General features: G+C 42.4%; 1 protein-coding gene across 1 annotated transcript in view; it reads left to right on the top strand.

Annotated features, from left to right (window-relative positions):
• Nucleotides 1–19,789, top strand: part of CEP85 (centrosomal protein 85) — a 304,191-nt gene that overhangs the window by 18,943 nt on the left and 265,459 nt on the right. The gene's annotated exons all lie outside the window — the stretch shown is intronic.

Genomic DNA, 19,789 nt, shown 5'->3' on the forward strand with positions numbered 1-19,789 from the left:
ACTCCATCCCACCCTGGAAGTGAAGCCGGAGCCGCATGTAAGTGCCACTCCTGTGCACGGACGTCATTTCCTTTCTCGGTCTTCTGATGTGGATGGGGACCTAGCTTCTACAGCGTGCAAGGGAAATGTCAGCACCGTAAACCAAAAGCTTTAAACCTTGGAGGGAGTATCGCAAACAGATGTCTGTGACGTATTCCCACAAGGTGTGCCTATAGTGTCTAGGGCCGGCATGGCTCCAGTCATGCAGAGGAGTGTGCCCTCATTAATCCGAAGGCGATCTTGGACCACGAAGCCAAGCTGTACATAATCAAACCTAGTCTGAAATCACATACAGGCCAGACAGACCTGTTCCCAGGACCAGTCCTGTGACAGGTCCTCTTTGTACTTAGTATTCAAATAAGTCCAAATCAAAGCAGAAATACAAGAAGTCCAAGCGAGCCTCTCTACTCTCTTGAATAGGCATGAGGACAGTGAGGTGCCACGCGGGGTCTCTCCCGGCCCTCTGCTGAGGAGCCTGTTTCTAAACTGATTCCAATGCATTCTGAGTTTCCAGGTCTGCCAGTGACGCCACAACAAAATGAGGTATATAAGGATGTCATGCTTCGCATCTTGGGCACCTCACTGGTTTCTTCCGGTGTGCTTTCAGGCCCCACAGAATTGTAAGGGCCTCCGTCCTGGTTTTTTACCAGCAGACTCTCTCTAGGCACTGGCTATACCCTCTGAGCCCACTGTGGGTCCAGCTTAGGCAGTGGAGTTAATTCCACTCCTGGTGCCACGATCCATGCAGGTTCTTTCTGGTTTGATGCTGGAGTTAGACCATTGAGGCCATAGCTCTGGCCAACTCTGAACTGAATCCACCACTACCTCAAACAAAGCCATGCATGTTCAACCCCATGCACCTGGCCCCCACCACTGCTTACTCCCACAAGACAAAACCTTTATCTCTGGGTTGGACACAACTGACTGCTTGTGAAGAGCAGTTACAGCCAACATGGAGCTTTAGCACTATGCTTGGATGAGATCCACCGGCTTCTCGGGTGATCTTCAGGTATCCTTAAAGAACCTGCCATTTGATGGCACCCGTCTCTTCTGAGATGAGGCAGACTCGTTTTTAGATTTGCTTCAAAGAAAGCATGACCACAGAGTTTCAGTGCCAGTGCTGCAATATCCCCACCAGCTTCACCTTTTTGAGGCTTCTGAAGGGGCATGGCTTAAAGACCACACCAAAGTCCACCTCCACAGTAGCAGCCCCTGCAGTAGTTTCGATGCCAGGGTTGGGGATGCAGTTCACAATGTCCAGGCCTTCCGCACTTCTCAGACCCTGATCTCTCTACTACCACCACCACCACCAGACAACGTAGACCTGCCCTTAGCTGCACAGGGACTTCCCTTTGGAGGTAGGATAAGGTATTATTTCTATGGGTGGAAGGGCATCTGACGGATTGTTCGGATACTCCAACAAGGATATGCCCCATCATTCCTCACCAACCCACCCCATACTCCACCTGTGAAAAATTCAGTGTGACTGTCTAAGGATTGTTTGTTCATTTTGCTGCAGGACATCCAGGCTCTTTTGGACAAAATAGCTAAAGAGCAGTGTTTTTCAAACTTCTTAAAGGTGCACTCCCCCCACCCCCAGTGGGGAAAAAATCATCCAGGCCCCCCTCTGAATTTTTCACAATTCTTATAAATTGGCTATGTTTAAATATCTCTGCACTTATTTAAACATTGCAGTTAAGTTCTGTTACCTTTTTAAAAATGGAAACACATGATGCTAAACATACTGGTCAGGTGGGAAGAGGGGGGGGGGGGGACTTTTTTATTTATTTTTAAAATAAAGAAATAGCCTTGCGCCTCCCCGCCGCCTCGCTCCTCTTGTGGTGTCACAGCATTCGCTGGGACACCAGCACAGGCTCCCCAGCAATCCTGGCACTTCTTACATGCTATGTTAGCATGTAAGCACCGTCAGGATTGGTCTGAGTGGCACACATAACTGGAGTCTGTGCTTTTTCTCCAGCCAAGGTGTGTATACGGCAAGCTACAGTTTTATTTTTCATCTGCTGGCTCAGCCAAGTGGGAGACACTCCCCTGCTACTGCAGAGGAGCCGCCCTTGCTGATCCACCACAGTTGACTCGCGATTGACTCCTCTCCATAACCCACATAGACATAAATGCAGTGACAGACGTGATGCTGTTAAACCAGTGAGGCCATGTAGGAGAGGAAGATGTCAGAGGGCATAGTCTCTAACAAAGGCCCGCCTCCACATCATCTTTATGGAGTTGCGGACCATTAATTTGTCATTGATGGCCTTTCTACAGTCTATCAGAGGGAGGCTGGTCCAGGTTCTCACGGACAACACCACAGCCATGTGGCACTGCAACAGGCAGAAACAGAGTGGTGCCCTGGGTCCTGTGCTAGGAGGCCTTGCACCTCTGGAACTGGCTAAGTCGACGGGGCATCTCCTTGGTTGTGAGCCACCTGGCACGATCTTTAAATGCCGTGATGGATGAACTCGGCTGACTATGTCTAGCAGATTGCGAATGGGTACATCTGGAGGTGGTGCATGGTGTCTTCCAGCAGTGGGTGGAACCATGACTCGATTTCTTCCCTGCTAATAACTGCAATGTAGAAACTTGTGCACACTGGAATTCATAAAAAGATGCACTTTCAGAGGTGCATTTTGCTTAGAGTGGAGATTGAGACTTCTGTATGCTTTTGCCTGACTGCCTCTCCTAAATGTGATCAGGAATAACCAGGCCAGAGTCATCCTAGTGATACTGGACTGGCCCAAAAGAGCTTCAGAAGGATCTGCTGTTGAAGCAGCAGGGAAGGATCCTGTACCCGTTCTGCACATCCATGTATGGAGATTGAAAAGCAACAGATGATTGCCTGTGATCTGGAAATGTACTTGACTTTTGGTTACACTCTTTCTGGTGGCTACTCTGTCTAAACTGTTCCGTGGAATGGACTCTTATCTAAATGTAAAAAGATTCTACTTTAGAGAGCTGCACACTTTTTCACGTCCGGTGATTTGTGTGATGGTGCAGACAGTCCTTAAATAAACTGACATAAGAGCAGGGTAAGGGCTTATATGTGACTCCAGTGTCACTTGTGGGTGGGTCCAGGCAAAGCTGCACAACGGTGCATATTGGCGTGCAGGAGCAATGCTGAGGAATATCACTGGATCTAGTCTGGCACATGTGGACATTCACAAGGTGAACAATTTGCACTTAGGTAGACTATCTGCCAGAAAGAGCATTATAGAAAGTAAATAACTTGGTTCTCACAAGTAAGTGTCATGTCCAGGCACTCTTACTTTTTATTTTTTTTTTATTTTTTTTTTTTAAATAAAGATACAACTTTATTATAATGTTTAGGGAAAAATGCTCAATGTCTCTTGTACTGGGCTTGGGCTGTGGGGGTGAAATGGGGGGTGGATAATGTAGCTGTTAGTGTGCAGGGCAGGCCAGCTCTGTGTTTTTCAGGAGCAGCATCAACATATTTCGCTCAGCCTTAAAGCATAGTATTTTTCTGCAAATAGAGACCATCAAGAATTTTGCATTTGATCCTTGCTTGATGGATGTGTTGGCTTCATTGAGGCAAACGCAGGATATGGTGCTAGATATGCCTGGCATTCCCACTTGGATCAATGGACCGAAATCAAACTGGCTATTGAAATTCAAAGTCTGATGTAAACATTTTTGGTTGAAATAATCTGGTTAGATTGCATTTTAACTATAATCAAAACTAACAATGAAGGGAAACTATTTAAACAGCTAAATACAAGTTTTTATTTTACTGGCATTTAGCCGAAACACGTCATGCTGGGGAAATGAACTTAGCTGCAAACCTGGCGAGCGCTCCTTTATGGCTCTGAAGGAAAGCTGTGTTTGTTTGTGTGTGTATGTATGTGTATATGTATGTGTATATATATATATATATATATATATACACTTTATGTGCATGTTGGACAAATGTGACAATGCAATAATGTATACGTATATTCTCTCCTTCCTAGATCTCCCCAAATAGGCGCTCTTGTGAGTTTTCACTTTTAGGTAATGATTAGAACTTGTGGCATTCCCATACTACTAGCTTTTATTAGTTTACAGTTTGGACATGATGGTGTTTTATTTTCTGGCATGAAGACATTTGCATAGTGGCCATTTGGTCTAAATTGAACTTTCTACAATGAATTTGCAGTTATATTACATTTAATAATGGAGTATGGTTTGGTGAACTTATCCACGTATAATTAATATAAATATAGGTGAAATGTTTTCTCTTTTCTTTTTTATATAACATTATAAAGTGAAATTAATTTTGTTGTTTGACTTCATTTGGGATACATGACTTGATTTAATTATAAGTGGTAGCGATGCTGGAAATACTATTTAAGTAATATACCAAATGTTCTAAATTGTTTTTTTTTGTTATAGTTTAATTTATTCTGATCATTTAATTTATTGCCCCTTATTGTGTATTATGGAATTATCCTGTATAAGGTAGTATTTTCTTTGTCTATTAACAAGGGGTATATAAGGTCAGAGGGCAAAGTGCACAGGTTTTTTCAATTTGGCCATGATGAAGACACTTTAGTGTTGAAATGCATTGCCATCTTAGGAGTGGATACCCTTTTCTTTGAATCAGATTGCTTTTTGAATTGTCACTTCAAATAAAGCCTTGTGCTTGAAGTAGACACGTTGGGTGCGACCTTTCTTTTTGTGCTTTCAAATTAAGTGACAGAAATCTCCTTTTCATTTGTAAAGGATGCCATGAATGTTTGTTTGCAACAGCCTCGTTTGGTGGATGTAGCCGGCTGAGAGGGGGAACTTTTATTTGTTAACATACTATTCCCGGCTTCCGCCGTATAAAATTGTGCCGTTATTATTTTTGATTTATTTTCTTTTTTGTGGAGCCATTATTTCCCGTTGGATTATTATCGCCTAAAATATGGATCTTACGTTACACTTTCTTTTACTGAGAGCGGCGTACTAATGAGCGTTTTTGATTTCGCTCTTTGGAGACATCGATTCACGCTGTTATGACGCCTCTCGGGAGTTGAGTGTAGATGAGTCTGTGCTCTTCTCTGGGAGAGACCCGTTTGAGGAGGTGATTGTTGCTCTGACACGAGCGTGAATACGGAACATTGTTGGTTTCATGCTCGGTTGGGCCAGAGGCTTTTGGATCATTCAGCACAGCTGCTTTACCATCTGAAGTTCGTAACGGAACCGTCAAGACCTGTGGTGAGAAAACATTTATGCACATTCTATTATGTCATTTTTTTGTTTTGTTTTTTAAGACACAATTAAGGTTTGATTTCTCTTTCCACGTTTTTGGAGTTAACAGGGAGATTAATGGTCCACATATTCGGCACTTTAAACTTGGCATCCAGTGAATGTTTGGTGCTAGAAAATGTCAGAGGCGTCACTGCTTTTGATAATATTAGTGGTGAAGCGCGTCTTTTTAACTTCTCTACTTTTTGTTTCTTTTTTTTCTTGTTTTGCAATCTGGTTATTTCTCTTTCGAGAGCACCTTAGAATAAATTGTTTTAGTTAGTGTGGATTTCTTACAATGAGTGGCACTCGTTAGAAGCAATTGGAAGCTGCAAGAGATTAATGATACTATCCAAAGTGGTTTGGGGACTTCAACTATGGGGGATGAACCACTGGTCAAGACAATTAAACAACAATTGACAACTTATGAAAAATTATTGAAAAAGGAAATAAGGAAATGTTGGGAAGTGATCTCCTTGGAAAACTACCTTGAAGTAGGCAGGGTTCCAAGGGGCCCGAGGATCCTTATTACCCCTACATACCAAAACCCAAATCCTAAATTGTTAGAGGATTGGTCTAAATTAATGGCAGAGACCTGCAAGTCTATGTTAAAGTTGTTGGTCAAATATGCTGCCCTGGATTTGGAACAGGTAACTGAAGAATTAGTTAAAATGAAGGAAATTTTGGATAACCATACAGAAAAAGAATTTCTAAAGATTTTTTTTACATTGATGGATAAGAGGTGTAGGAAAGTACGATCTTGCCTGGCATGTTACCCCCATTTTTACTTTATATATGTTTGTTTTTGCCGGTGTCACTGGAATCCTGCTAGCCAGGACCTCAGTGCTCATAAAATGTGCCCTGTATGTGTTCCCTGTGTGGTGCCTAACTGTATCACTGAGGCTCTGCTAATCAGAACCTCCGTGTTTATGCTCTCTCTGCTTTTGAAATTGTCACTGCGGGCTAGTGACTAATCTTACCAGTTCTGATCGGCACTCTGGAACACCCTTATAATTCCCTAGTGTATGATACCCAGGGTATTGGGGTTCCAGGAGATCCCTATGGGCTGCAGCAGTTCTTTTGCCACCCATAGGGCGCTCAAACAATTCTTACACAGGACTGCCACTGCAGCCTAAGTGAAATAACGTCCACATTATTTCACAGCCATTTTACACTGCACTTAGGTAACTTACAAGTCACCTCTATGTCTAACCCTCACTTAGTGAAGGTTAGGTGCAAAGTTACTTGGCCAAGGTGCCCCCGCATTGGTCAGGGCAATTTCCCTGGACTTTGTGAGTGCAGGGACACCATTACACGTGTGCACTACATATAGGTCAATACCTATATGTAGCGTCACCATGGTAACTCCGAACATGGCCATGAAACCTGTCTAGAATCGTGGAATTGTCACCCCATACCATTCTGGTATTGGGGGGACAATTCCATGCATCCCCAGGTCTCCAGCATAGAGCCCGGGTACTGCCAAACAAACTTTCCGGGGTTTCCTCTGCAGCTACTGCTGCTGCCAACCCTTGGACAGGTTTCCGCCCCCCTGGGGCTTGGGCAGCCCAGTCCCAGGAAGGCAGAACAAAGGATTTCCCCTGAGAGAGGGTGTTACACCCTCTCCCTTTGGAAATACCCTTATCTTGACTTGACTGTCTGTCTTTCTGGGGTAGTAGGGTAACTTTACTCCTACTTTTCAGGGTCTTGGGGTGGGGTATCTTGGACACCCTTAGTGTTTTCTTACACTCCCAGTGACCCTCGACACACTACACTAGGCCTGGGGTCCATTCATGGTTCGCATTCCACTTTTGGAGTATATGGTTTGTGTTGCCCCTAGGCCTATTGTCTCCTATTGCATTCTATTGAGTCCTACAGTGTTTGCACTACTTTTCTAACTGTTACTTACCTGATTTGGGTTTGTGTGTGTATTACTTACCTCCTAAGGGAGTATATCCTCTGAGATACTTTTGGCATATTGTCACTAAAGTAAAGTACTTTCATTTTTAGTAACTCGGAGTATTGTGTTTTCTTATGATATAGTGCTGAGTGGTATAGTAGGAGCTTTGCATGTCTCCTAGTTCAGCCTAAGCTGCTAGAACACTTCTAATCTACTAATAAGGGATAACTGGACCTGGCACAAGGTGTAAGTACCACAGGGTACCCACTATAAGCCAGGCCAGCATCCTACAAGAGGTTGGAAAAGTATGAGGAGAAAATTAAACAGAGAAACTAAAGTGTTTGAGAGATAAGCAGGACTATGCCCAAGGGAGAATTTTGACTTTTGGGGGTAGATTTGATGAAGTCGTTAAACAATACAAACAGATCGGCTCTTTGAGGAAACAAGAACTGGTAGCGTCTGAATCTAGTTCTGGCAAATATTCATCAGACTCTGATGAAGCTCAGGCAATATCTGGTAAAGATTCTGTTCATTTAACTTCATTGGAAGAGTATCGTTTTTTACAGAGAAATCAGACAGGTCGGGCCGGCCACCAAGAGGAAGAGGAGGGAACAGCGAAGGAGAACAAGGATACAGAGGGGCAATTGGAGGGGTCAAAGGCATGATGACTTGAGGCAGATCTACAAGGCAAACCAAAAATAAATGATGGGGGAAGGTTTCCCAACGGTTATAAATTTGTCTGAACACCAACTTACTTCGGCTGAACAATCCCTTTTGGAGCTTGGCCTATCTTTTTGCCCCACTGCTGATTTTTCCTTTTGTAGAGCTAGGATTGACCTATTTCTTTTTGTACGCGAACTGAAACTGAGGAAGTTATTTTTTTTTACAGCAATAAAATAAGAAGGGTCTTGATGATTTGGGTGTTATTTCACCTATTACTACCTCTGTGACCACTGAGTTAACATTGAGTGATCTGGATGGCTTATTGGCTCTGGCCGATTTAGGAGAAATGGACACCTCTGGTATGAGTGAAAGTGAATTTCTTGAGTTTATGGATGTGGAATTGGACAGACCGGAGGTCACACCTTTCAAGTTAAAATCTAGGTTCAATCAGTCTACTATTCATGATTCTATTGATACTTTCCCTGAAGCTGTTATTCGAGATTTGTTTCAAATGTGGTATACTATCAAACAGAGTGAATGTGTTTCGAACCTCAATCATGAACAAAAATAGCCTTGAAGAGTTTAAATGATGACCATAGTATTGTGATAAAACCCTCAGATAATGGCGACAATGTAGTTCTTTGGGATGTTAACCAATATTGTAAAGAAGCATAAAGACAACTTAGTAATACAGGGAATTATGAGATAACTATACATAATTACAATCGATTGATCAGTATCACAGTAAATTGTTTGATTGGAGAGACAGGTGGCTACTTAATACAGATGAATATCAGTTTATTTTGGTTAAAAAGCCAACTGTTCTATATGTTACCAAAACTTCATAAGAATTACAACAATCCACCTGGTAGACCTATAATCTTTGCAAATAGCCGTCTTTTGGAACGTACGTCTATGTACTTAGATTTCTTCCTTCTACCATATGTGTTGGCTTTACCCTCTTATCGCAGGGACACCATGGATTTTATTTACAAGATTGAGGGTATCCCTTGGGAACCACATTTTTTGTTGGTTACTTTAGATGTGGAATCCTTATACACTTGTATCCAGCATGACTTGGGGATCCAAGCATGTAGATATTTCTTTCGCGACAGACCACTCAGCAAATACGATTATTCAATGATGTTATTAGATATGTTGGAATTCTGTTGGAATAGCAATTTCTTTTTGTTTAAGGATACTTGGTATCGTCAGTTGGTTGGGACAGCGATGGGAAGTTGCTTTGCTCCAAGTTATACTGGAATCTTTATGGGTTGGTGGGAGGCCACTCAGGTATGGGTGGAGGAGAATGACAAATGGACCTGGTATATTTTGATTTGGACACGGTATATTGATGATCTTTTTTTGATCTGGAAGGGAACGCATCAGGATTTGGAAGAATTTCTGGATCATATTTCCCAAAATACCCTTAATTTGGGATTTACTAGAAAAATACTTCCAACAAAAATGGATTTTTTAAAATGTTTTATTGGAAATTGAGGATACCAAATTGCAGACAAGGCTATATCGTAAAGATACAGCGGGTAATAGTATCTTACATGCTGCCATTCATCATCCTAATAAATTGAAAAGCAGTATTCCTTACTGTGAATTGATTAGAGTTAGAAGAAATTGTAGTACTTTAGAACTGTATAAAGAGGAGGAGAGTAGGGTGGTGAAGAGATTGCGAGCAAGAGGTTAACAAAGACCTTATGTGCATGTTGGACAAATGTGACAATGAAATGTATACGTATATTCTTTCCTTCCTAGATCTCCCCAAATAGGCGCTCTTGTGACTTTTCACTTTTAGGTAACGTTTATAACTTGTGGCATTCCCTTACTACTAGCTTTTATTAGTTTACAGTTTTATTTTCTGGCATGAAGACATTTGCATAGTGGCCATTTGGCTTAAATTGAACTTTCTACAGTGAATTTGCAGTTATATTACATTAATAATAGAATATGGTTTGGTGAACTTATCCACGTATAATTAATATAAATATAGGTGAAATGTTTTCTCTCTTTTATATAACATTATAAAGTGCAACTCATTTTGTTATTTGATGACTTCATTTGGGATACATGACATGATTAATTATAAGTGGTAGTGATGCTGGAACTACCATTTAAGTAATATACCAAATGTTTTGAATAGTTTTTTTAGTTTTATTTTAATTTATTCTGATCATTTCATTTATTGCCCCTTATTGTGTATTTGGAATTATCCTGTATAAGGTAGTATTTTCTTTGCCTGTTAACAAGGGGTATATAAGGTCAGAGGGGAAAGTGCACAGGTTTTTTCAATTTGGCCATGATGACACTTTAGTGTTGAAACGCGTTGCCATCTTAGCAGTGGATACCCTTTTCTTTGAATCAGATTGCTTTTTGAATTGTAATCTCAAAGCCTTGTGCTTGAGAAGTAGGTACGTTGGGTGCGACTTTCTTTTCTGCTTTCAAATGAAGTGGCAGAAATCTTTATTTATTTATTTATATATATATATATAATATGTGTGTGTGTGTATGTATGTGTATATATATATATATATATATATATATATTTATTAAAATAGAACAATATTAACAATGAAAATACTTAACAATCACAAGTAGTTAAGCTCCAAACACCAACCCCAACAACTTGCGATGTGGAGTGGGCTAGAACAGCTATAAGTTGATATATTTTGGATGCCCATTTCCAGCTATTTTGTTTGATTGAATTTTTTTTTTACACAGAGATGGCTTCCTCATTAGAAGCTCGCAGGAAGAAGAAATCCAGCAAACTCTTTTTTTTGTGTGTTTTTTTTTGTTTTTACCCAGAATGATCCAGGTGAACGTCAGGGTATACCTACAGCGGGATCTGCATTAAAATTGCAACTACTTAATGACAAATTGGAAAAACTACTTAGAAGAGAACTTTCCAAATGGTGGGAGATTGAATCATTACAACAGTACATTGAGGTTGAGCGTGTTCCCTACGTATCTATACAATTCCATCGTATGAGGATCCGGATCTAGAGTTATTGAAGGAGTGGGCTGAGAATGCAAAAGTAAGCTCTCAATATTATGACTTTGATCAAATATGCGTTGAAAGATGGGGTTAAGATCCTTGAAGAGATAAGTTAACCACAGAAATTTTGACGATGGGAACACAAGCTACTTTTGATGAGGTAAAAGCACAATTACAGCTAAAAAAACTGAATATTTACACGAGACTTTAAGGATTACCAATCGAAGAATTTTGACTTTCCACCGCAAGTATATGATTATATGTATTCCGAAGATTATAAGGAACCAATACCTCTGGTCGCAGGGGGTTACTCTGGTGCTGACTTGCGTGAATCTGAAGAGAGTGATGTCTTGGACAAGTAATCTATTGGACACTTCAGATATTTACCTTAAAAAAAATATGGGGTCTGATAAAAACACCAACAGAGCTAATTTTTTTAAAACAATTCCGATTGCTCAACCAAGGAAGGACCAACCAAAAGCAAGATACATTTCAAACAAGGGGCAGGGGATGCAGGTCGCGAGGAAGAGGAACCATGCAGCGAAGACACGAAGAAGGAAGAGAAGGCTCTACACCAACAGGAATGACTACAAGGGCACAGACAGTAACATAAGAACTGTAGTCAATCTCTCGAGTAGGACATTGACGGCTGAGGAGAATAGCCTATTAGCTTTGGGTCTATCCTTTTGTCCCACTAAGGGTTTAGATTATGTACAGACACGAATAGATCATTTCCATTTTGTGAGAAAACTGAAATTAAAGAAATGGTTTCAAACTAAAGTAACAACACAACCGGTTGCTGTGGAAAAAGCCCAAAGGAGTGGCTATTAATTTCAGATATTGATATGTTGCATACTTTATCCATTTTGGATGAGGGTATACAGGCACATAGTGATCCAATTATGAATCTGGAGGTTTTGGGTCTGGAAACAGACTTTGCATGCCCAAGTCCATTCAAGCCTAAATCTACTTTCTTACCAGCTGTTCAGAATGATGCCATAGAGGTCTTTGAGAGGGATGTGATTAATTAACTCAAGAAAATGAGATTTGATACAGGGAGAAGAATATTTGACAACTTTTCACCTATACAACGACTGGCGTTGGATAAACTAGCCAAGGATCCTAATTTTGTAATTCGTGAATCAGATAAAGGTGGCAATGTTGTTGTCTTAGATAAGAACCAATGTTTGCAAGAGGGTAAAAGACAGTTAAGAGTGTCAGTGCTACGTTACAGCTGAGCAGTCAGATTTAAAATCATCCACTTTTAAGTACCATGAATTGCTAATGTAATGGAAAGAGAGGGGTCTAATTGAGTGGGAAGAATATACATTTCTCAAGTGTGATCATCCCAGGATACCAATTTTGTACCTCTTACCTAAGCTTCATAAAGATAGTCGGAACCCTCCAGGTAGACGGATTGTGTCCGCAATGGGTTAGTTACTTGAAAACACTTCAAGATACATTGATTACTTCTTGCGTCCATTTGTAGAAAGTTTACCTTCTTATGTGAAGGACACTACACAGTTTTTAAAACTAGTGTATGGTCTATGTTGGGAAGATGAATTTTTGCTCTTAACTAAGGATGTTACGAGTTTATATACTTGCATCCAACATGAGTTAGGTCTTAGGGCGGTTAGACATTTTATGAGAGCCAGATCTATCTCATACTTTGAGCATACAGAAATGATTTGTGATATGATATGGTATTGTCTCACTAACGATGTTTTTCTCTTTGACAACCAAATTTACAAACCGCTACAAGGGACAGCTATGGGTACATGCTTCGCTCCCAGCTACGCAAATCTGTTTATGGGCTTGTGGGAGGAGCAGATATCCCTTAGTATTACAGACTATGAGGATAAGGTTGTATTGTGGTGTCAGTATATCGGCAACATCTTTGTAACATAGAAAGGTGATGTAAATTCAGCAATGAAATTTGTAGCAGCCTTGAATGCAAATGAGTATAATTTGCAATTGAGTGAACAACATAGTAAGACATCAATACAGTTTTTAGATGTTGAAGTGAGTATTGAAAATGACTGTGTAATAACTAAATTGTATAGAAAGGCAACAGCTGGTAACAGTCTGTTAAATGCTAGGAGTGCCCATCCTCCAAATTTGATCAGAAGCATCCCATATGGTGAACTATTGCGTGCTAAACGAATCTGTAGTACTAATGAGAATTACCAACAGGAATGCACGCTAATGTGCAAACATTTTGCAGAAAATGGTTACAGTGAGCAAATTATTAATCCAGCTAGGAAGAAGGTAGAGGGTCGACCTAGAGCAGACTTACTGTATTCCTCACATAAACCCAACATTAATGATCAGAAAATGAAATTTATTTCGACTTTTTCCAAGTCAAGCTTTTAGGTTGAGACAGATTCTGAATAAAAGCTGGCATAACCTACAGACACAGCCCCATCTGACGAATTTTGTCCATGATCTACCATCTATGACTTTTCGGAGAGGGAGATCCATGCGTGATAGCTTGAGCCACAATGTGGTGGTCAGTTCGAATAACAGGATAGTTCAAGTGTTTCTTTCAGGGTTCTACTGTTGTTAGCAATGTAAGGCCTGCAGGTTTAGTGTGAATTGCCCGGATGTTATTTGGGGCAATGGACAGAACAGGTACAGGATTTTGTGCCATTTCAATTGTAATACGGAATTTTGTATATATTGTTTATAAGTGCCCATGCAATAAAATATGTGGGGAGCACTATACATAAAGTAAAAAAGAGAGTCCTGGAACATATAAGAGCTAGTCGTAACAACGACCGCAATTACCCTGTGGCAAGACATTTTCAAGAAGAGCATCAAGGCAATGAAAAATTGCTCAGCTATTTGGTCTGTGATCAAGTTAGATCTGACATGCGGGGTGGTGATGGACAAAAAACATTACATATTTTGGAATCCATATACATTAGATTTATGACCCTCTCTCCTGGGGGTTTAAACTCCAGTGAGGAAATGAGTAGTCATCTTGGACAGTAATTCTGGGTATCATTTGAGGTACATGTGTTTGGTGATGCTATAGACACTATATGTTTTATTGTGTAAATATTTGTTACTTTGAAATAGTTAGCACTGCGTGTGGGGTCTTATTGGGCAGATTTAAACATAGCCTCTATGGCAGTGGTATGAAGGTGTGGAGTATACCTAATGGAGTGTAAATAACAAGGTGCTTTTTTGGGAATTTTGATATGTGCAGGGCTCTGCTTAAGTATTATATGTATCTCTAAAGAATATATGAAGAATGCTATTTATGCAGATTGATAGTGGTAATTATTGGAATTATTTATAAAGAGTCCTTATAATAAGTTGCTAGAAAAAAGCACAATAAGTTTAAAAGCTCTCTAACTATGATTTTGTGTTTTTGAGTTAAATGGATACCAAACACCATTTCAATATGGCCACCGCTTTTTTGAGTAATTTGTTTGGGTTTATTCAAGTAGTCTGTTTTTTGTGTTAATGGATCAAGGTGTTTTAGTGACTGATGTGCTCTTTTCCCCCATCCGTGAAAAAGGCTATGGGCGAAACGCGTTGGGAGGAACCTTCTGTGTAATAGTAATCCTTCTTACAACTGGCTGGAAGTGTCCTGACCTTTCCTTTTACTATAAGGAAATGCTTGATTGAGATATATACATGTGTAAAAAATTATTATTATTTTTTTGGCACATTGACATGGCATACCAAATCAAATAATAAATAATTCCCTACCTGGTTGCTGACAGTAGTACATAAAGTGTAAATCTAAAGCCTTAAAACACATTCTTGTATGATGATTGAATCGGGCTATCAAATGCCTGAGTATACAGGTTCATAGACTCGAACATCCGACCATTCATTGGGCTTTTACAATGAATGGTCGGATGTTTGGGTCTATGAACCTGTGTGTGTGTGTGTGTGTATCTCTTATGTGGAGAAGTATATGCTGCACAAAAACAATTTCTCAAAAAAGAAGATTCCTTTCTAAATGTTTCTGGGCCAGTTCAGTATCATTAATGGAGTAAATAGCCTGCCCATAGTAGGGCTGCATGACTAGGTGTACATCTGCTAACTCAGCAGCCATGTAAGCTGCATATTTGGATAACGCATAGGGTGTGCACCATTACATTGGCAGCCTAACCCAGGGAATCATTACTTTCTGGGTGGGGGCGGATCGGCCTATTTTTATTAGGCCAGTAGGCACAAACCACTAGACACCAGGGAATTTTATTTTTGTTGCTTCAATTTCACGCAAAGGGAGAGACCCCTTAGGCAAGGGTCGCTGTGTGTGTGGGGGGGGGGGGGGTGGATTTATTTTAGGCCATTTCTGCTCCCCTTGGGGGCAGATCGGCTTATTTCTATGAGACAGATCCCCTCCAAGAGGGATGGGGGGAGGGGGGGACAGAAGCCACTTGGGCACCAAGGATTTGTGTAGGTGTGTGTGTGTGTGTGTGTGTGGCCCCTTGGGAAAGGGTTGCTCCCCATTGGGGGGGGGGGGGACATTACTGTTGGCCATATCTGCCTCCCTTGGGGGCAAATGGCCTATTTTTGGAAGGCCCATCTGACCCCTATGGGGGCAGAAAGCTCACCAGAGACCAGGGAAGATTGATTTGAAGAAAATAAAAAAAAAGGCAGATGGGGCATGTAGGAAGTTGGCTCTGTATGCACTATTTCAAAGTGAGGAATAGTATGCACAGAGTCCAAGGGTTCCCCTTAGAGGTAAGATAGTGGCAAAAAGAGATAATACTAATGCTCTATTTTGTGGTAGTGTGGTCGAGCAGTAGGCTTATCCAAGGAGTAGTGTTAAGCATTTGTTGTACATACACATAGACAATAAATGAGGTACACACACTCAGAGACAAATCCAGCCAATAGGTTTTTATATAGAAAAATATCTTTTCTTAGTTTATTTTAAGAACCACAGGTTCAAATTCTACATGTAATATCTCATTCGAAAGGTATTGCAGGTAAGTACTTTAGGAACTTCAAATCATAAAAATTGCATGTATACTTTACAAGTTATTGACAAATAGCTGTTTTAAAAGTGGACACTTAGTGCAATTTTCACAGTTCCTGGGGGAGGTAAGTTTTTGTTAGTTTTACCAGGTAAGTAAGACACTTACAGGGTTCAGTTCTTGGTCCAAGGTAGCCCACCGTTGGGGGTTCAGAGCAACCCCAAAGTCACCACACCAGCAGCTCAGGGCCGGTCAGGTGCAGAGTTCAAAGTGGTGCCCAAAACACATAGGCTAGAATGGAGAGAAGGGGGTGCCCCGGTTCCGGTCTGCTTGCAGGTAAGTACCCGCGTCTTCGGAGGGCAGACCAGGTGGGTTTTGTAGGGCACCGGGGGGGACACAAGCCCACACAGAAATTTCACCCTCAGCAGCGCGGGGGCGGCCGGGTGCAGTGTAGAAACAAGCGTCGGGTTTGTAATGGAAGTCAATGGGAGATCTAGGGATCTCTTCAGCGCTGCAGGCAGGCAAGGGGGGGGTTCCTCGGGGAAACCTCCACTTGGTCGAGGGAGAGGGACTCCTGGGGGTCACTCCTCCAGTGAAAGTCCGGTCCTTCAGGTCCTGGGGGCTGCGGGTGCAGGGTCTCTCCCAGGCGTCGGGACTTAGGATTCAAAGAGTCGCGGTCAGGGGAAGCCTCGGGATTCCCTCTGCAGGCGGCGCTGTGGGGGCTCAGGGGGGACAGGTTTTTGTACTCACAGTCTTAGAGTAGTCCTGGGGTCCCTCCTGAAGTGTTGGATCGCCACCAGCCGAGTCGGGGTCGCCGGGTGCAGTGTTGCAAGTCTCACGCTTCTTGCGGGGAGCTTGCAGGGTTCTTTAAAGCTGCTGGAAACAAAGTTGCAGCTTTTCTTGGAGCAGGTCCGCTGTCCTCGGGAGTTTCTTGTCTTTTCGAAGCAGGGGCAGTCCTCCGAGGATGTCGAGGTCGCTGGTCCCTTTGGAAGGCGTCGCTGGAGCAGGATCTTTGGAAGGCAGGAGACAGGCCGGTGAGTTTCTGGAGCCAAGGCAGTTGTCGTCTTCTGGTCTTCCTCTGCAGGGGTTTTCAGCTAGGCAGTCCTTCTTCTTGTAGTTGCAGGAATCTAATTTTCTAGGGTTCAGGGTAGCCCTTAAATACTAAATTTAAGGGCGTGTTTAGGTCTGGGGGGTTAGTAGCCAATGGCTACTAGCCCTGAGGGTGGGTACACCCTCTTTGTGCCTCCTCCCAAGGGGAGGGGGTCACAATCCTAACCCTATTGGGGGAATCCTCCATCTGCAAGATGGAGGATTTCTAAAAGTTAGAGTCACTTCAGCTCAGGACACCTTAGGGGCTGTCCTGACTGGTCAGTGACTCCTCCTTGTTTTTCTCATTATTTTCTCCGGCCTTGCCGCCAAAAGTGGGGCCTGGCCGGAGGGGGCGGGCAACTCCACTAGCTGGAGTGTCCTGCTGGGTTGGCACAAAGGAGGTGAGCCTTTGAGGCTCACCGCCAGGTGTGACAATTCCTGCCTGGGGAAGGTGTTAGCATCTCCACCCAGTGCAGGCTTTGTTACTGGCCTCAGAGTGACAAAGGCACTCTCCCCATGGGGCCAGCAACATGTCTCGGTTTGTGGCAGGCTGCTAAAACTAGTCAGCCTACACAGATAGTCGGTTAAGTTTCAGGGGGCACCTCTAAGGTGCCCTCTGTGGTGTATTTTACAATAAAATGTACACTGGCATCAGTGTGCATTTATTGTGCTGAGAAGTTTGATACCAAACTTCCCAGTTTTCAGTGTAGCCATTATGGTGCTGTGGAGTTCGTGTTTGACAGACTCCCAGACCATATACTCTTATGGCTACCCTGCACTTACAATGTCTAAGGTTTTGTTTAGACACTGTAGGGGTACCATGCTCATGCACTGGTACCCTCACCTATGGTATAGTGCACCCTGCCTTAGGGCTGTAAGGCCTGCTAGAGGGGTGTCTTACCTATACTGCATAGGCAGTGAGAGGCTGGCATGGCACCCTGAGGGGAGTGCCATGTCGACTTACTCGTTTTGTCCTCACTAGCACACACAAGCTGGCAAGCAGTGTGTCTGTGCTGAGTGAGAGGTCTCCAGGGTGGCATAAGACATGCTGCAGCCCTTAGAGACCTTCCTTGGCATCAGGGCCCTTGGTACTAGAAGTACCAGTTACAAGGGACTTATCTGGATGCCAGGGTCTGCCAATTGTGGATACAAAAGTACAGGTTAGGGAAAGAACACTGGTGCTGGGGCCTGGTTAGCAGGCCTCAGCACACTTTCAATTGTAAACATAGCATCAGCAAAGGCAAAAAGTCAGGGGGCAACCATGCCAAGGAGGCATTTCCTTACAGGGCAATTACTGCCGACCCACAAGCTGGGGGTGGTGTTGGGGGGGGGCAGAAAGTCTACTAGATGCCAGGGAATTAAAACACAAATTGTGTGGTGGTGGCTACCAACCAGTATAGGCATGGTTATGCCCCCACCCCAACTGAAGGGGGTAACAGTCTTTCAGCTCTCTCCCTACACACTAAAACCTCTTATCCCATGGCAAGCAAGAGGACATTTTTAGTCTTTTTTTTTTTTTTTTTTTTTTTTTTTTCCCCGTTTTACATTTGGGTAATGAGAGCTTGGCTAACACTCAATCATCCCACTTGGAATGGTGAGGGCTGCTCTTTTTAGACTTTGGGACTCTGCCATGTAGAAAAATCCACAAGACCTAGACACATCTGAAAACTAAACATCTGGGTGAGTCCAGGGTGGTGTGCTTCACATGTACCCCGCACCATTTTCTTACCCACATTGCCCTGCAAACCTCCAACTTTGCTGGCAATCACACATTTTTGTGATGAAACCTTCCACACAATTCCTACCACCCAGGATTGTCTCATCTATACCGAAAAAAATCTGCCCCTCTTGTCAGCCTAACAATTTTATTTTTTATTTCAAACTGCCCCATTTGGACCCTCTTTGTTTCCTCCTCAATTTCGACATGTTTTTGGCTCTTCCCTGTCACAGGCACTTGGCCCACCTACACAAGTGAGGTATCATTTTTACCAGGAGACTGAGGGGAAATCTGTCCTGGTGCGGTGATCCCACACACAAATGTGGGAAAAATGTGTTGTGTGTGGTGTGTGTGTTCTTTTTTTGGTTTGCAAAGGATTGTGGGAAACCGAGATTGGTTGACTTGTGGGGCTCGCACCAGGTTCTGATTCCCCTAGGTGTCTAGTTTTTAAAAAGTGCACAGGTTTGGTAGGTTTGCTTAGGTGCCTGTTGAGCTAGAGGCCAAAATCCACAGCTTGGCACTTTGTAAAAAAAAAAAAAAAAAAAAAAGCTCTGCTTTCTTTGGGGAAAATGTGATGTGTCCACGTTGTGTTTTGGGGCATTTCCTGTTGTGGGCACTAGGCCTACCCACGCAAGTGAGGTGCCACTTTTATCGAGAGACTCTGGGGAATACAGAATAGCACAAGTGTTATTGCCCCTTGTCTTTCTCTACATTTTTTCCTTCCAAATGTAAGACAGTGAGTAAAAAAGACGTCTATTTGAGAAATGCCCTGTAATTCACATGCTGGTATGGGCACCCCGGAATTCAGAGATGTGCAAATAGCCACTGCTTATCAACACCATATCTTGTGCCATTTTAGAAATACAAAGGTTTTCTTAATCTATTTTTCACTCTTTATATTTTGGCAAATGAATTGGTGTTTACCTGGTATAGAATGAAAACCCATTGCAAGGTGCAGCTCATTTATTGGCTCTGGGTAGCTAGGGTTCTTGATGAACCTACAAGCCCTATATATCCCCGCAACCAGACATAACGGTATATTGCCTTAAAAAAAAATCTGACATCGCAGGAAAAAGTTAGAGTAAAACGTGGAGAAAAATGGCTGGGTTTTTTTTCACCTCCATTTCAATATCGTTTTATTTCAGCTGTTATTTTCTGTAGGCAAATTACCCCTTGCTGAATTCAGAATTATG

The sequence above is a fragment of the Pleurodeles waltl genome, chromosome 3_1 (assembly GCF_031143425.1).
Source record: "Pleurodeles waltl isolate 20211129_DDA chromosome 3_1, aPleWal1.hap1.20221129, whole genome shotgun sequence".
In the NCBI taxonomy this organism is placed as follows: domain Eukaryota; kingdom Metazoa; phylum Chordata; class Amphibia; order Caudata; family Salamandridae; genus Pleurodeles; species Pleurodeles waltl.